Genomic DNA, 5241 nt, shown 5'->3' with positions numbered 1-5241 from the left:
TACCCATAATTTCCACTTTTATATCACATACTCATGTATCAACTTTTCTTTTAATTTGTGTCACATATGCATTGATCTTTTATTAACTTAACATTGGGGTAATTTTGTCCCCTTATTTATTTATTTATATTATATATATATATATTTTTCTTTTTTTCATAGAGACATAAAAACTAAAATAACATATCAATGCATATGGAAATTTTTTTTTCTGTTTTACATGAGTAGGTTCCCAAATTTTCCAATCTTCAAAATTAGCAACATGATACATTCCCTTTATTAACCCATGTTCCCACAGTTTTCCCACACTTAGTTGATGCACAACTTCTATCTTAAGCTAACCAAAGATTCAATTGGGATATTTAATTTGTTTTTCTGCTTAAGGCTAGTGATGTGGTAAAATATTAAACAAATGGGGATTAAAAAGCTCGAAGTGGCTAACAAAGGTAATTTAAAGGGTAGGCTTATTTGGGATAAGTGAGCTAAATAAATGATGGCCTCAATCATATGTAAGCATGTAAATACACTAAATAGTGGACATATAGAATGGAACAAAGTAAAGATTACAATCATATAGAAGAAAACACACAAGAATAAAAATTTATGGTTAAATAATGTAACAATGCAATTAAGCTCAAATCTCACTGGTTGTGTGTTCTTTGGCTAAAAAAACCATGTTCCAAATATAACTTCAAACAAATTTAACAAAAATTTTTCAATTTAAATTAGTGAAATACTATAAAAATTTCTTGAAAAAGAAAGTATTACTTCAACCAAGTAGTAACTAAATACATAAAATCAAACAAACATGCAATGCAACAACTATTTTATAACAAAGAAAATTTAAACATTGGTGTTGAGATAGGAAGGTACTAACCCACAGAGATCGGTATCGACCTCCCCACACTTAAAGATTGCACCGTCCTCGGTGCATGCTGAGATGTGCAGGTGGACGGGTTGTTCCAACTGATGCTTTTCTTCAAGGATTGTGCAGATAGACTTGTTTGTCTCCGCTTTTAGAAGTTTCTTTCTTTTTTTCGTCTTTGGTGGCCGGCTTGAAAGAAGAGAAAAAGAAGAACAGTAACCCAGAAATAAAGATAAGAAAGCAAAAAAAACATGGTTGGGTTAATGCCAAATAATGAGGGTCTCAATGACATGGCAGCTACAACATGCAAGTGAGAGAACAGTAGAAGTACATGGCAAAGCAAGAGTGTAAAAATTTGCAACAATGGGGAAGAGAGTGTGGGTAGGGAGAGATAAAATAAATTTATGTCAATGTAAAAGTAATACAGGTATAAAAGATTGGCATTGATTTAAATAATATTACCTAACCAGAATAAAACAAGTCACTAAGTACCCAGAATAAATCAAGAGAAGATGCAACAGTTAATTAAGAAAATTTTAACACCAAAGGAAAAATAATGATTTTAAAAAAAGAAAATAAAAATGTGCACAAAATTAAGATACAATGAATGAAATATGCAAATAAATAAAATGAAAGATAAGAAGAATGAGAAGGGAAAGAAGGGAAGAAAGAAGTAAGGAAGAAGGGAGGGAGCAAAAATTAGGATTGGAAAAGAAAAGATAAGATATTTTGGCAATGCAGGGTAAGCTGTGCAGCGCAAGCGACGCGGACGCGTCGGGGACGCAGTCACGCAACTTGTGCTTAAATTAATTGACGCGGTCGCGTCGGTCACGCGGATGCGTGACACATTTTGTGCTACTGGCACGAGGGCAGCCTCGCGCTCGCACAACTCTCTGTTCAAAAATTCATTATTGCCAAATTCCAGGGTGACGCGGTCGCATGGTCAACGCGATCGCATGAGTAGCCATTATAGGGATGTGACGCGGACGCGTCAGCCATGCGTCTGCGTGGAAAGGCTTGCACGTTCAGCACCACTCCAGCACAACTTTCGGTCGTGCACCCTTTCTTATGTCAAATTTTAGGTCACGCGTCCGCGTGGGTGACGCGGACGCGTCAGCGACGCGGTCGCGTGGAATGATTTGTGCCAAAGGCATGCCTCCATCCATACTCTCGCGTGACTCTCTCAGCAATTTCTTTTCTTCCGAATGCACATGCGACGCGGATGCATCGGTGACGCTTACGCGTCGCGTGCGTGTTTTTTTTATGCAGAAATGTAGAATGCAATGCTAATGCAGATGTTATGAATAATTCTAGGTTCAATGAAATACAATAAAATAAAATTCAAAAACAAAAAAAACTAGATAAAATTATTATTGAAAAAGAAAAGATCATACCATGGTGGGTTGTCTCCCACCTAGCACTTTTAGTTAAAGTCCTTAAGTTGGACTTTTGATGAGTTTCCTGCTATGGTGGCTTGTGCTTGTATTCATCTAAAAATCTCCACCAATGTTTGGAATGCCAACAGCCTCCGGGGTTCCAAACTAGGCATGTGAAGCTTCTGAGCAGCTTCAAACAAATTCTCAGGCTCCTGGGGTGACGAATATCAGAATATTTTCCAGGATCCCAAACTTTGCTTTTAAATCCGCCTTTGGCTTGATCTATATTCTTCCATTCAGGCGGCTCAGAAATTGTATTCTCACCAAGATGACCAAACATTTTCTGAGATCCATTCGATTGAACATGATACCAATCCGTGCACTTTAAGTTGAAGCGTGGAACCTTATTGAACCTTGTGCACCAGCTCTGAGTATGAGCCATTTCCCTTTTACTCTAAAAGCTGCAAAGAGCTTTAAGCTGACCATCTGTTTCAAGTAAACCATATTCAAGTGGAAAATTGAAGAGAAAGGTCAAGGAGTTTACCCACTTGAAGGTTGTGTCGGGTGGTAGTGGCCTTGGGATAGGTGTTTCTAGTGGTTCTGCAAGCTTTACTCCCTTGTGGTTTTCAGTGAATTCCTCCACCTCTTTGCAAATTTTTTCAACTTCACCCATGTCTTGATCAAAGTCATTGATATCTTCCTCATCACTTGAGTCATAAACAAGAGGTTGAGAAAAGTCGACCTCTGCATCATCTTCATATTCACTTGGGGGAGATTCTTCCATCTCAAAGAATTCACTTGCGGATGCAAGTTCATTACTAAGAGAACTTGGCTTGTGATCATCATCATCAAGGAAACTTGTATCTTAGGTTATTCCGTCCAGTTCTTCATAAGATATCTGCATTGGGGGCTGCGCAACATCCTCTTTAGCATAAATTGTAACATCCTTGACGGAATTCTCCACAACTCTGGATTCAGGTGGCGATTCGGCATCTCCTAAATCTTCAACCAACTCTTCTTCTTGTACAATGATGGCTTCCTCTATTTGTTCCAGTACGAAGTTATGCTCTATGCTGTCCACTAGAGCTTCTTGTGTCTTTTTCGTGCTGTATTCTTCATTAGATTCCCCACATGAAGCCATGGGAGTCTGTTGAGTGTCTGAACGTCTGGAAGATAATTGATTTATTGCTTGCTCCAGTTGATGAAGGGTTGTATTAAATTGGTTTACTGATTCTTCGAAGCAAACCTGTGATTCTTGGCTCAATGAATGTGAACATGGTGTATAGGGGAGTGGTGGTTCTTGGGAGTAATTGGATTGGCGTTGGGGTGGATAAGGATCATGTGGTAGTGAATGGTGAAAAGAAGCTTGTGAGTGTGGCGGTTCGAAGTTATGTCGAGAGGATGGTCTTTGAGCACAGGGTGGGGCTTGTTGGTAGTTACAAGGCGGTCCACCAAATCTATCAGTTGGGCATGCATTGTAAAATGGTCTTTGTCCATGATATCTAAGAGGATGTTGTTGCCTAAAGGGGTGATCAGATCCTCGTGGCTCCATCCATCTTTGATTGCTTAGACCTTGATGCATAGTCCTGTTATAGCTTCCATTCCTTGCAACAAAATTAGAACCAAACTCAAAGCGAGAGGGGTAAGAATTCATAATAGCTATCAAAAATAAGAAGGAAGAGAGAAAACAAATAAACAACTAAAAGAAAAATATTTTTTTGAAAAATATTTACAATAACCAATAATAAGGCACACGTTTGCAATTCCCCGGCAACGGCGCCATTTTGATGTTAGGATTTTTGCTAGTAAAGAATTTTATAAAATATAGTCGCGTTGTGAGTATAGATTCTAAACCAACAGAAAATCCCTTTGTACAAACGTTTTGGTTGTCACTAGTAACAAACCCCTAAATAAATTGATAACTGAAGTATTTAAACCTCGGGTTATCTTCTCAAGGAATTGCAGGGAGGTATGTTCTTATTATTGGTTATGAAGATTGTAAATCGGGGTTTTAAAGATGAGGAACAAGTAATTTAAATGGCAGGTAAAATAAATAAATAATTGTAAAATAAACTTTTGACAAGGTATGAGAAATTGGAAGTCCTATCCTAGTTATCCTTATCAATGATGATGAAAATTGAATCTTAATTCCACTTAGTTAACCTTTGCTAGTGCAAGGGAAGGTCAAGTGACTAACTAGTTTGATCTTCAAATCCTAGTTAATTCCTAGAAAAAGATTGGGATTATAGAAGTTCAAGCTAATTAGCAAAGATAGCAATTATCGATCACGTTGAGTCTAATAACTCCTGAGTTACTGATTTCTTAACCAAGACCAAAAGGGGAAAAGTAAATCTACTGGAATAAAAATGTCTTCGGATTGGGAGCAATAGTAACATAAATAAAAGAAAGAAATCCTAAATCTGAAATACCTCAAATAATATTAATTAAGAAAATCATAACATGAATGTCATTAAGCCAAATTGGCAACATATATATTTGAAAATAAGAGAAGTCAAAATAAAGGAATATTAAACCTGGAGCTCAGAAGAATTGTAAGTTGAAATAATAATAAATCCTAAATCCTTTAAGAGGAATCCTAATCCTAAATCCTAAGAGAGAGGAGAGAACCTCTCTCTCTAAAAACTACATCTAAAACCTAAAATTGAAATATGAAAAGCATGTTGAGTCTCTGCATGTTCCCTGACTTTAATCTGTGTTTCTGGGCTGAAAACTGGGTTGAAATGCAGCCCAGAATCTCTGCCAGTGACTTTTGTAATTTTGCAGATCGGATTAGGATTAGGATTAGGTTTAGGATAATCTTTCTTCTTAGATCTAGATTTAATTCATGCTTTGATTCAATTTTCTTTTATCAATTCTTAATCTTCTCATCTCTCTCTTCCTAGTTATGTGCTTTGATAATTGTAATTCTTCATTTTGTTTTGGATATATTGTTGTTCCTTTGTTCTCTTTCAATAATGCAATTTGAGGTAATTCATGATA

Source organism: Arachis duranensis, chromosome 5, assembly GCF_000817695.3.
Source record: "Arachis duranensis cultivar V14167 chromosome 5, aradu.V14167.gnm2.J7QH, whole genome shotgun sequence".
Lineage (NCBI taxonomy): Eukaryota > Viridiplantae > Streptophyta > Magnoliopsida > Fabales > Fabaceae > Arachis > Arachis duranensis.
This window is presented reverse-complemented; position numbering follows the sequence as displayed.